Genomic DNA, 13,718 nt, shown 5'->3' on the forward strand with positions numbered 1-13,718 from the left:
TCATCCCTGACCTAACCTGTCATCCCCTTCCCTTCCTGCCTGGCCTGCTGCTGCTCAGCAGCCCAGCTCAAGTTAGGTTTAGGCAGGTGGAAGTAAGCCGCTTAACCTGAGCCAGGTGATTCCAACATGCCCTATGTTGACTGCTGCTGCTCTTTTTGAAGAGAGGGCTGCGGAGCTGAAGGCAGGAGCCTAGCAGAGACTTTGCTAGTGGGGAAAAAAAGAGACAATCCTAACATCTCAGTCAAGTAAGTTAAGGAAACTGGAAAAAAGTGACACCAAGACAGAGTAGTGGTAGGGGAGATGCAGAGTGAATGAAATTGTAAGGGGAAAAAAATGACTTATCAAAAACATGGTAAGGCAAATGTCTGTGTTACTGAAGAGGATCCTGCCTTTATGGCAGAATGTGACAAGTAGCGATAGGAACAGCAGCAAAAAGGTGCAACACAAAATAGAGAGATGGCATGTGGAGTTTGTAAAGGAAGCAACAGGTCTCCAGGTGGCCCCGCATCAGGACAGTGAAGAAAATCAGCTAGGAAGACAAGGAGTTCAAAGCAGGGGGCAGGTCAGGTGGGAAAGGCAGTGGGGTGAATTTAGGAAGAGTGGAAGCCCTGAGTCAGGCAGGCTCAGGTGAAAGTAGGGTGGCTATCATACAGGACATTCTGGTTTTCTGCTACTCTGTTCTCTGTTGATACAAAACCCAATGCCTGTATGTCCTCTAGTTTTCTCTTCAAGAGAAAAATAGCAGACATAAAGGTGTCTGGTTTTGCATCAATAAAGGACAACTGGACTGCCCCCTGTGATGGCCACCCTAAGGGTGAGTGAGTGGAAGGTTCAGAGGGAAGAGGCTTCTGTGGGGATGGGCTGAGGGCAGCTGGGATGAGTGAAATGGGAGGCTGGGAAGAGCTGAGGGAGGCTAAATGGGGAGAAGCAGAGGCTGTGTGGGGAAAGGAAGGCGGGGGGTCCGAGTTGCTCTGACAAGACACTGAGGGGGCCTGGGGGGGAGAAGCAGAGGATGTGTGGGGAAAGGAAGGCGGCGGGAGGTCCGAGTTGCTCTGACAAGACACTGAGGGGGCCTGGGGGGCTGGATAGCCCCAGGTTTCTGCCACTTTGCTGGAGGGAAAGGAGCTGTGTGTTCCCTGCCAAAACCACTTCCCCGGGTCGTCCTCCCCACCCAGCTTAGAATTGGACAAAAACTGGGTGGTGGGGGGCAGGAAAAGCTGCGGGGGGGCTCCGCAGCCTGCATCTCGCACGTGCACACAAAGGGACCTGGATAGAGCCCGGGCGGCGGCTTCTCCCGCCGGGGTAATGACTCCAGCCCCGTCCCCCCATGATACATTACACACACGAGGCGTCGGAGCGCTTCCCTCCAAACTTCCAGCTGGGGGCGGGGGGTAGGGGCAGTTGTGTGCTGGGAGCGGGGTGTTTATCTGGCGGGGAGCCGGGCACTGATTGCGGCTCCGGGGCCGCACCGCGCTCCCTGCAGGCGAGGCGGCTGGAAAGTTGTTGAGCGGGGAAAGTTGCGAGACAAAAGCGAGGGGAGTGCGTCTCCGCTCCTTTGTTCTGCGTGGGGCGGGAGAGGAGGAGGGGGTGAGGACCTTTGCGAGAGAGACCGGCTGAGCCAGAGGCGCGCTCCGAGAGCCGGCGTGATCAGCAGCAATTAGGCTCTCCTGCAGATCCCCCCTCTCCCCCCCAGCAAACCCAGCCGGGCGCTGCCAGGAGGAAGGTGCATCCCTCTCCAAGGTGAGCCCTCCCGCTTGGTTTTTCTTTTGTTGAGAAACTTCCCCCCCTTCCCAAACTTTCCCCCCTTTGTGGATTTTTACTCCAGAAAGTTGCTGGGAATGCGATGGGTGGTGCGGGCCAGGCGGGGGTGGCCCCGGGGCTGTGGGGGTGGCGGGTATCCTGCCCCCGCTTTGTCCGCACAGGGTGGGTGTTGCGGGGGGCGATCACGGCAGGGAGCCCCCTCGCTGCCGGGGCTCGCTTCCCAGGGATGCTGGGCCCGTGGCTGCGCTTTGTGCAACAGGTAGAGATGCCGAGGGCTTTTTGTTGTTGCTGCCGTTGTGGCCACGCCTGGGCTTTTGTGGCCGCTGTGGATCGGGCCTCCAAAAAGTGAGAAGAGGCCAGAGGCTTAGCGACTCCGCTCCTCTGGTCCCTTTTGGGGGGGGCGGGGGGTGGGGGTTGGCTTTGCTTGCACTTGTTTGGCTTTTGGGGGGTTTTGCTTTTTTTTTTGGTGTGTGTGTTGCCTTCGCTTGTCCCATCAGATCGGAAGAGATCAAGCTGCCTGAAGCCAGATCCCGAGGGGACCGACTGGTTGCCCCCCCGCCCGGCTGTCAAGGGCCTGCGAACAAAGAGGGGCATCTCCCAGAGAGGAGGGCTTGGGAGGTGGCTCGTCCCTCCCCTTCAGCGGGGTGGTGTCCTGCAGGGAGCTGGGCCCAGGATCAGGGAGGGATGGGGGGCACTGCAAGATGCTGTCTGAATTGGCGGGAGGGGAAAAGGCAGTGTCGGCCCTGGGTCTACCAGGAAGGGGGTGGGGGGGACCTGCTGCCGTTGCCTGCCTCTTTGTCTGCGCAGGGAACTTGAACAAAAGGAGAAACTCGGATGAACTCCCATCTCTCTTCCTTTGGGTGAGCTCAGCTCAGTTTTGCACCTTTCCCCCGCAGGGAAACCCCCCCAAACTTTCCCCACTGAAAGCCAGCAGCCCCTCAGTCTGGCCACAGGGTCCCTGCATTTCCTTCTCAAGAGTTTTAAAAGAGGGAGAAGGTAATGTCTAGGCTCCTCTGTTCTCTTTCTTCTCTCCCTCTAGGGCAGGCTTTGGTGAGACTGGAAGGGGCTGAGTGGGGAGAAGGGGGGGGGGGTGGCGGCAGACTCCCCGCTCTTTCTTTGTACTTTTAGGAGCACAGGCAGGTATTCTTTGTTTGAGCTGCAGCTCAGCCCCTCTGGATCTGCTTGTGTAACAGAGTGGCGGGCACTGATCTGCATCTCCCCCCTGCCCTTTTGCTTGGGATTTGCTTTGTTCAGGATCTTTAAAAGGTTGGGTGTATATTTTTCTGGGCAGGGAGGGGAGGGGAGAAGAAAGAGCTGAGTAAGAAAACTTCTGAGAAGTTATCAGAACAAGAGAGCTATGGGGATGGTGAGAGGTCTGTAGCAATTCTGTGGAAGGATGGGCTCAGATCTGGGGGAGTGCCAGGTAATTGAGACCTCCCTAATGAAGAAAAGGAAGGGCATGCACAGTGTGTAGAAGGCCGTATAACTAATTTGGAGACCCTCAGAGAGACCATTTGATTGAAGCTTTTGGGGGCAGAGAGAATTTGGATGGCCAGCTACCTAGGTGAATTAGTTTAGACTCCCAGCAGCCTACTTTATTTCATCTTTTGTTTCGTTCCTTTTCTACTGTAATATTTTTGACATTTACATTTTCTATTCAGTATGATAACTTTGGAAAAGTTTCTTTGTTTACCCCATGCTTTTCTGCTCTTATTTTACCTCATCTGTTGCTTTTGTAACAGAAACACTGAATAAAAACTGCTTCTTCCCTCCCTTTATTCCACTTCACCTTTCTCCCCCTTTTCTGTGTCATGTTCTCTTTCTCCTTTACTCCTTTCTCTTCCTTCCCCCCACCACACTCCTCTTCTCTCCTGTATTACATAAGACTCTGTACTTTTCCAATCTGCATCTATTGCCACACATTCTTCAACCTCCCTTTTCCTCCTCTTGGCCAAAATTTCTCCCTCTCATGTATTTCCTTGCCTTTTCCACCAAAAATCTTGTGGTCTGTTTTGTCTTGTGTCTTCCCCCCCAACTGTGCACACACAGATCAGCTTAGGGCCCTCTAAAACCTGTCCAACTGTAAGCACTTTTTTCCCATGGCCCCTCCAAAATTATCCTTTCACACATGGCTTGTTGCACACATTCTCCTCCTTAACAATAGTCCTCTTTTTCCCCTTCTCCACATGTGTGCATCACCCTTTACTCTGTTTTCTATATACAAGCTTATTTTCTTCTCACATGCTCATTCCACCCATGGCAGAACCAACAGAGCATTTCATTCCATTCCTCTTCAACACATGCAACCCTTATCTGCACCAGCGTGGCCCTCTCCCCTATATTGTCCCACTATTGTTATTAATTAAGGAACCACATCAATGGTGGCAGTGGGTGGAAATACAAGTATATACAAGCAATTGTCTTTAATTGCTCTGTCATTTGTTTTAGGAAGATTCAGGTCTCAACAACAAATGCAACCAAGGCCTTGGCTACATTAGTGTTCCTTGTAACAGCAAGAGAAGAGATGTAACAATAAGAGAAAGCTATTATAGGCAGGGAAATAGAGCCTCTCCTGTCCCTAGCTTTGTGCTTGCCAAGTGCTTTCTCCCATACTTTCTTTGGAGTCATACATGCACTCTAAGTAGGTGCACTCTTAAATGTCCTACTTTCTTCAGGTACCTTCAGGCTTTATTTCTTCCCATACCATTCTGTTCTTGGGATTTTTAAATGTTTTTTTAGACTTCACAGATCCTCTCTGCTGCTTGTCCTGTTGCCTTGGGGTTTGCCAAGATGTAAGATTATATGTGTAGAAAAATACGTAAGCCATTTTTGCACAATACTAAAAGCACAAAATAACAGTAACTCTCTGAATTCTCGGATAATACTTCTGCATGGTGATTTTACCAGACATTATTTTATTACAGATTTGATCACCTTCTGAATGTAGAGTGTAGCTGAAATATTCCAAAGAGCGTCACTTCGTTATTTGTATTTTGATCCATGAATAGAGCAGCAGTTACTGTAGTGAAGTATTGCTGATGTATTGGAACTAACACTCATTTGTCTCATTTTGAATAGGTCAAAGTGTGTTGGAGAAGCATGATGGCTGCCAAAGCACCATAGAGCTGTACTGCATTACTGCTTAATTCAACTGCGGCTATTTTGCTGGGACCTGGGATAGGAGAAACTGGGAATGAATAAAGACATCAAGCATCATCATTTGGATTTACACATCAGTTAATGAAGTGGTAGAAGTAGTGGATGTGGCTTTTAAATCAGAAAATGTGCAGAAGATGCTGATGAAAATGTTTTGGAGTAGATCACTTTTTGATACTGAGGTTCTACCAGATAAAATAAGGTAAGATTACTTTTAAAAAAACAAAACAAAACTTATCCATCAAAATATCAAGTACATTAATTTTTGTTTTAGACAAACAAGTGTTTGTTATTTTAATGGATATCCCTTTCTTTTCATTCCTACCTGTGGTATTATGTGGTGTAACCTGTGAGGAACATTTCTAGTTTGGAACTTATGTTTCTTAAGTTTAGACAAAGTTCTGTAAGTAATAACATTATTTCTGTTCCCCCCCCAAGAGGTATCCAGCACCCAGAGAAATCATTGACTACGGTAGTAGTAGTTAGAACACTTCTAAACATCAGATGACTAATTTTGAAGAGACACGATTAAAAATGATTTAACCAGAGCATCTTTTGTAATAGATTTTTAAAAAAACATTTAAAGACGTATTACTGTTTTGATTTCAACTTAGTATGCAGGTGCTTTAGGTTTAAAAAAAACAGATGAAAGCAACTACAAAAGATAATTTTTATATCAGTTAAAATGTTTAATAATTAAAATTACTACTTTTGTTTTCTATTTCTTAGTTTGGATTTAAGCATTCTTGCTAAACTTATATTTGCATCCCAAATGTTCCAGCTTTGTGAGAGTTCATGAGATACAGCCAGTGACTGACACTTCTGTTTTGATTGTTCAAGCTAGCTGAGTGGCTTGCAAAAATTAAACAGAATTTATGAAGAAAAGTTAGGATGAAGTTAACTCAAATCCAATCTTTGGTGCTGAAACCTAGGAGAGGAAATATGGTATCCCTAACTGAATTATGAAGCTTGTAAAGAACATAATTTAGTGTAAAAATATTTTAAATTGAACTCCTTATTGATATTTTTGTATTTATAACACAGTATGAAAACAGTTGCTTTTGATGTATGGTTTACATTCACTGATTGGTTCAGGCCTATAAAAGATGTAGGACCGACACAAGCATACAGAATCTTAGGAAAAGTGATGAGCTGGTTGCCCTAGTTTAGAGCAAAAAAAAAAAAAGAAATAGAAATCCAATAAATAATTGCATGCTATCCTATCCAGTTGTAAAGAGAGACCCTGCGGAGAGAAGAAAAATATGATGGAGACTACTTTCAAGTAACTTCATTAAGTGAAATGCAGATATTTCATTTATGGAGCTGTAAAGTTTGTCTCTGATCCCTTCAACCTGTTATTGTTCTGTGTATACCTGTTTAGCTATGTGACTGCAGTTTGTGTAGGCATGGTGAAGCTAGCAGCCAGAAAAAGGTAAAAAAACAGTTCCTGCTGATTCAGGGCAGGGTGTGGAAATCCATCTGGGACTGTGGATACATACTTGGACAGCTAGACTGTACTGAGATCCATGTTGCAATGGTTACAGGGCTAAGTTGAGTTAGCTAGCTTGGTACCTCTGCATGAACTGCAGTCACATCTTTGGATTGTGGCATGCACACCTTCAGTGACACTGAATGGACATCTTTTTAAGTAAGAAGCTTTTTTGTTGTAAGAAAAGCTCTATTTCATCTTTATCTTTTCTCAGAGTGAAAACAACTATGGGAATGACATAATTGGAAATGGACTCTGGAGAAAGAAGAATTTTTAAAATATTTGTAGAACAATTTCTCAGGTCATGGGCGACGGGTGCCTCCTGAGTCTGGGGGGGGCACCAAATTGCCGACTGGGGGAGGGGGTACCCCAGCAGTCAATCACTGACTAGCAGGGAGGGTACCCCAGCGGCCTATCGCTGAGCCTGAAATCACCAATGGTGAAACCAGAAGTGCACTTCTGGTTTTGCGGCTAGCATTTTCAGGGGGTGCACGGCCAATCTCAGGGGGTGCATGTGCATCTGCATGCACCCCCTATGAGTCCTCAGTGTCTCAGGCTGGCATAAATGGCTACAATTATGATGAGTTTGAGTCTGAAGAAGTGACAGAAGAAAGTGGGGTTGTTTCTTCTGCTGCTGTTGCTGTTTTTTTCAAGTAGTGGGGTTGGGATTTGGATATTATTGGATGCTGGAGCTTGCTCTCTCCTTTGGAGAAAGCCAAGATGGGGCCCTGTGGAAATTAAAGTTTTGTGAAGTCCTGCTTTCTTCATTGGTCTCCCATTGTTGCGTCTTATTGTTTTCCTTGTACTGTCCCTTTAAGGCCAAAGCCCTCATGCTCAGCACTGCAGGGTTCAGTGGCTTTGTGGCAGTTTTGCAGCACTGGGGACTCCTGGTTCTCTGCCATGAGGAGCCAGGGGCATTCTTGGTTGTTCTCCCTCCACAGGACTGGACTGGGTCAAGTCAGGCAGAGCAAGTGTAAGTTATGCATACATCTACTGAGGGCAACTGTTAAGATCCACTCTGGGATGTGATTCCAGAGACTTACAATAATAAATGAACGTTAGTACAACACAGAGTGTCCAGAGTGTTGTTGCTGAACTCGCAACATATCACCCATGGCACCAAAATTGTTCTGTAGAGAACAGTGTTCCACAAGAATTATGCAGGGTTTTTGGTTGTAGCTGTGTTGGTCTAAGGACATAAGCAGGCAGGGTTCTTTGGGTAGATGTGATATTCGACCAACTGAGAGGTCAGAACAAAGCTCTTTGCAAGTGTTCAGGCACAAAGACCCTTCTTTAGGCACAGGGAGACTCTGTGGTTGTTGCCTGAAAGCTTGCAAAGCTACTCAGTTGGTGTAATAAAAGATACCACATCTACCCAAAGAACCTTGCCTGCCACGAGAACTATGAAACTTGAAGAACCTCAAATTTGCACAAAATCCAATGATTTTTCAGAGAGATTAGGACCAATGGTGTGGAGATCCTGTGATTTACACCGGCTTAGGGGGGCTTCTCATTTGCACTAGTGCAGAGCCAGTGTTATCTGAGTTTTCATTGCTGTCAGCTGCCTGAGAACATTGTGCATGAAGTGCAGGGAGAGTTTCTATGATATAGTTGGACTATGCCAAATTTGGGCTGTAAGCCTTGTCATGATGATTTTTGACCCAAGGAGGACTTTTGGGTAGTCCAGAGGAGGAAATCGCAGGGAGAGTGCCACAGGAATTGTTGTCCCATTTTGCTTAGTGGAAAAGTGGGAAGAAATTTTATTTATATATATGGGGGGAGCAATGTGCCTTATTGTTTCCATTTGTGCGCATTTTATACTTGGCTTGGGTGCCACTGATTGTATTATTTGTTAGTTACTTTGTTTGATGCTGATTCAAATTGACAGATGTTTAGTTAATAATTATAGACAAAAATATGCTGTTCATGTTCTCTGTCTGCATTCTATATGACTCCACTTGTTTACCACTAACACTTAACTTGAGAGATGAGAATTTTGCAATGAGGTATAAATATTGGGATGTGTTCTATCTTTGGCTTTTGTGAAGTCGAAGATTGTCCTCATTTAAGTGAGGCACATGCCCCTCTAAATGTTGCTTAGTCTTGGAAGAGAAAAGTTCACGTATAGCTGCCTAAAAAAGATAATCAGTATGTTTAGAGTTCTCTCTCCAAATATTTAGGGGCAACTTAGCACGTAAATAGAACTTGCCCACCAGCCTGCATTGCTGCACAATGCTAAGTGGTGGGTCAGGTTAGAGGTACTTGGTTATTGGAATATGATAGTTTTCATCACCTTTTGTTGTTCTCCTTGATTGTATTTATTGGTACATAGCTAGGTAGCATGTCCAGCCCACTAGCAGGCTCTTTTCTGATCTTTAGCATCTGTATGTTCCTAATATGAAATTTGCTGCAAATCTTCTCTGAGGCCTTAAGTAGCATGCAGTTATGCTTGATACCTTGGCCTTTTGTTGATTTAAAATGCATAGACATGTTTGGACTTCTAGGGGAGATTAAAAACCCTGTGCATTTTAATGGAGAATCGAATGTGCTTAGAGAGGAAGAGAAAAAACCTCCCTTTATATAGTAATAATGCCACCACAAGTGCAGATTCAGAATGTGTATCTGTCCATATTGTGGAATAGATTGTCGTGCATGCAGTACAGTACAAAGAAGGCTCCTGTCACTTGTGCTAGCTCTTGATGTTCTTGTTCCAAGTGACTTATGGAATTCTCCAAAGCAAATTTGATAAAATTTCCAAAAAAGAAGTAAATTGACCTGCTGTGAAGTGTGTTCTGTTTCATGTAATGCAGAAATCTTGATATTCCCCTGCCTATCCATTTAATAGCCTGTTTAACGTTTGGTGATATTTATAGAGCATTTAATAGATGAAAAGCACTGTGTAAATTCTGAATAGTAGCACTATGGTATTAATTATCGTTTTAAAAGTAAACGTTATTTCCAAAAAATTGAAATAATGAATCGGTGCCTTATTATGTCTAAGCAATTGGACATGAGTGTGAATGTTGCTAACTATCTTGTACACCTGAATGCACTGTTGGCACAAGGCCAAGTGTCTCAACCATCCAAAGATATTTCAGAGATATGTAAGGGGAGCTTCTCCTAAGAATGAAGGGTAGTGAGGGAGCAAGCACAAAGGTGTGTGGTTTAGTGGCTGACATAATGGGTGGATGAGAGGCAGGAATCAACCTCTCATTACCAAGGTGGGGAGAGGCTTTGAGGGACCTTTGATATGAAGACCCAGGGGACTGATATTTGATGTAACGGAGAAGGGCAAGCAGTGCTCAGAATAGAGTCTAACTCTTTCTTATGAGTTATGTGTCAGTCCACCTGTGCTACAGAGCATTTCTAATGAGAAAACAAGAGTCCTTAGATTCTGATAGGAATGATAAACATCTTGGGTCTATGTCATGAATGAGAAAATTATTGCCTGTTTGACATATGAAAGAAATATAGAGTTCCTTTTTTTAGCCCTACACATTCTAAATGAAATTCTTATTTGAAATAACTGCACTATCTTCAGCAGAGTTACAAGAGGGATAAAATTAACCTCTTCTATTTTAATTTCATAGTACTACACTCTATAATGCAAGAGGTCATTTTGATAAATGCTGACATTCTGTCTTTCAGAAAAATCAATAATTTAATACCAATGTGTACTAGTTTTGGAGTTATAATCGATTTTTCTACTGTAAGCAAGTATGTAGTGAAATGTACTAAACTTAAACATGCTGTAGGCAAGGATATGTGTGGCCATTTGCTAAGAGCTTTTCGGAACTTGGCAACTGACTTCTGGGCAGGCAGCATTGCTTACTACATACATTTTGCCAAGAATAGAATTGATGATGGTTCTGAATATATAAGTCAACTGATGTTACCAGTGCTTCAGTTAGCTTTCAAGCCTAAAGAAGCTGTAGAAGTGTAAGAGAAGAGAGAGTGCATAAATCTGTAATGGTTTTTAGTGAGAAAAGGGGTTGCAAATAATGCATATTCTCCTTGATGAAAACTAAATTTGCAAAATAAATAAAAAAAATTAGACGCACTTTTTTGATCTGGTGACGCAGTCTGGCACCCTAAGACAGGCAGTAGCTCTGCTCGGTGTCTCTGGATTCAACCTGATTGATTGAGGGTCAGAAATAGGGAGCTATATGAGAAAATGGTCTTGATGCTGTTTTCTGTACTTGTACTTGATGTTATCTGCACCGTACTTTTTTAATAATCCTTGAAATTCATTGTCTGCAAAAAAGTCAATGGAATTAAAGTTAGTTCAAAAGTTACAGATTTGCTTTTATCATGTAGGTGTGCTACAGCTTTATGATTCATAGGTCTGATTCCATTTTCAGTCTTAAATTCCAATTTCTGCATTCTATAGATTTATCAGTTCAAAGCTGCTCTTCCGTGCATATTTAAGGATTATGTCCCAGATCAAGACTTGATTTATTTGGGATTAACTGACATGTCTTCTTTGAATAATGTCATTCAACCCTGCATGATTCTGATACAAGGGAATTATTGTAGGCCTGTTGTAGCTGATTATCTGAATGTATAGAAAAAGGTTTTAAAATGAAAATGAGTGTTTTTGGAAAAGAATCTTGTTGTTTGAGCTGAAGAATGGAGTTCAGGAAGCTCTGAAACTTAATAATGAAATGCAAATTATGTAAACCAAGCAAGCATCCTCCTTCAAACTATCAACACCTATGTTAAGAGTATAGTTTTTAAGAGGATGGAATATTTGAATGAAAACAAATTTGAGTAGATATGTAAATTAGCTACCAATATAACAATAATGCATCCTCAATTCAGATTACATTATTTTAAATGGCAAGATTATGAAGAACAGCACAGGATTATAAAATTTGAAATTTAACATGAGATTTTTAAAGTCTGTCTGCACATATTTAGTTTGAAGCTAACTTCAAAACACTCAATTTCATGTCTTGACTGGAGTATCTTTAAGTCACATTTCTTGAGAAATGCCAATGTTGGAGAAAGAATACTAGATATATTTTTAGAAAACTGTATTTTCAATTGTATATTATTTCTGGTTCAAGCAGGTTGCAAGACATTGAATATTCGTATCTTTCTGACCATCTTAGTACATATTTTTACTTGAATTCAAACATTATCTTTTCATCAGTGTTTCAAGAATTTAATCAATGTTTATACCTTTCAAGCTAGAGACTGGAGCAATATCCTTTCTTAAAGCATTAAATCTAAGTGTTGGTATGGAGAGGGCTTTCACCTGTCTAGTAGTATGGAATATAATGGCCAGTTGGGGTAGTACTGGCACGGAAGCACCTAGGAATAATGTCTCAAAAGCAACCCCCCTCTACCCCCACAAAACCAAAAAACCAAACTCAAGGCCAGTAAAATTTTAGCAGACTAGTACACATTTTTAAGACTTCTGTGCTTCTCAAAATATTTGTTATGATTGATTGAACAGAAGGAAAAGATTTCACTAGGGGATAATCTGTTTGTCTTTTGATTTTCTAGTTTGTCCGTCTAACTTTTCCAAAGATAAGTATAATGGTGATCTTGCCTTGGAATGTGGCTCCCTGCAGAACCTGCCATTCCACTTGCCATAAGGGCTAGCTGGAGAGAATTTGTGATTCTCTCCCTCATAGGATCAAGAAGGCTTTGATTGTTATGATGGTCCAGCTTCCTGCCAGCTTATAGTGGGCATTTATATGTGTACCTTTTTGTGCTGCAATGAGACAGAGATACGCCCATTTAGATTACTCGAGTCTGCTCTGCATGTGAGTTGGTGCACACTGTGCTGCATTACGTACAGTTGTATAAACGGCAAAATGTGCATTAGTGCACAGAAAATGGCGGTGGTGTGCTTTTGAACTAAAGTACCTCCAAGGTGTTTTAGTTCGAAAGCACACCACCACCATTTTCTTTGTGCTGATGCACATTTTGCCACTTACACAACTGCATGAAGTGCCAGGTGCTTGCACGTGTAAAAAGTAACATGGTGACGTATTGGTTGATCCTGAATAGGGCAACAGATGTGTGAGTTCCCAACAACGTGTGTGTTTAGGAGAACTTAAAGCAAACAAAGAAACAAAAAAAACCCTTTCCTTGCAACAATCTGTGTTTACTTCCTGTTTATAATGTGTTTGGATTTAGTCACAATATAAACACTGACATATTCAGGATTAATTAAAATTCTTCCTTAGTTTGCTCTTAAAATACTTTCTTTAACATTAATATTAACCCACTTGCCACAAAAGTGCTTTTACAGTCTAGTACATTAAAACCAATAATTGTGATGTTTTGATCAACTTTTTTTGGTCACCTATACTTTTTTATGTTGCTGTATTTGGACCCAAGTAGCTAAATTCAGCAATATTAAACACACCACTTAAGAGAATTGCTATTGGCTTCAGAGGTGATGTGTGTGTGATCAACACTTCTGAAAAAACAGTTAGAAGCCTACCCTTGAAAATGTTGGCCTTAGACTAGAACCTTAAGAGCAAAGAACTTCTTCCTCTGTATTTTATGTAGTATCTCATGAAGTGTCAGAGCTTCATAAATCTCTCTTGTTTTCCATCAGCAATCTCCGATTAGTGTTTCTGTTTTAGACCCCTATTAGTGTCTGAAATGATCACAAAATCCTATCGACAAAAACACCTCACAGAAAGGGATATTAATTATATTAGTAGTGATCAGAAACTGACTGAAGAAACAACACTATAATCATCTTCAAACATTTATCTCAACGGCCAGGGATGTTACAAGTTCCTCCACGGCGAAGCAGAGCCAGGACAAGTACCATAAAAATAATTGAGTTTCATATTTAGTAGGCTCCTGACAGATGTTGAAAAAAAGGTTTCATAGTTTCATAGATGTTAGGATTGTAAGGGACCTATTAGATCATCGAGTCTGACTCCCTGCCCTGGGCGGCAATGAGTGCTGGAGTCAGATGACCCCAGCCAGGTGTCTATCCAGTCTCCTTTTAAATACCTCCAAGGAAGGGGACAGCACCACCTCCCTTGGAAACTTATTCCATATTTTGGGAGCCCTTATGGTAAAGAATGTTTTTCTGATGTCCAATCAGAATTTGCTCTCTTCCAGTTTGTGGCCATTATTTCTAGTTACCCTGATGGGCACCCTAGTAAACACTGTATCTCCTATTTCTTGCTTGCCCCCCGATGAGTTTGTAGGTGGCCATGAGATCACCTCTTAGCCTCCTCTTGCGGAGGCTGAAGAGGTTCAGGTCTCCTAATCGGTCCACATCCGTTTTTTTTCTGTAGGCCTTTAACCAGGTGAGTGGCCCTCCTCTGAACCC

The 13,718-nt window shown here is 43.0% G+C and overlaps 1 protein-coding gene across 19 annotated transcripts in view; it reads left to right on the forward strand.

The window, feature by feature from the left end:
- The first annotated feature begins 1,579 nt into the window (after nt 1–1,579).
- LOC109316110 overlaps nt 1,580–13,718 on the forward strand; it is a 396,050-nt gene continuing 383,911 nt past the window's right edge. For 7 of the 19 annotated variants that reach the window (XM_019544020.1, XM_019544053.1, XM_019544105.1 and 4 more), the window contains exons 1-2: nt 1,580–1,740; nt 4,840–5,119. The gene's annotated coding sequence lies outside the window, so the exon portion shown is untranslated. Of the gene's footprint in view, nt 1,741–2,514; nt 2,622–4,839; nt 5,120–13,718 lie in introns of those variants that run through there. The other 12 variants (XR_002102772.1, XR_002102773.1, XR_002102769.1 and 9 more) reach the window with 6 other exon arrangements.

This window comes from Crocodylus porosus, unplaced genomic scaffold (genome assembly GCF_001723895.1).
Source record: "Crocodylus porosus isolate Cpor-Errol unplaced genomic scaffold, CroPor_comp1, whole genome shotgun sequence".
Classification (NCBI taxonomy): Eukaryota; Metazoa; Chordata; order Crocodylia; family Crocodylidae; genus Crocodylus; species Crocodylus porosus.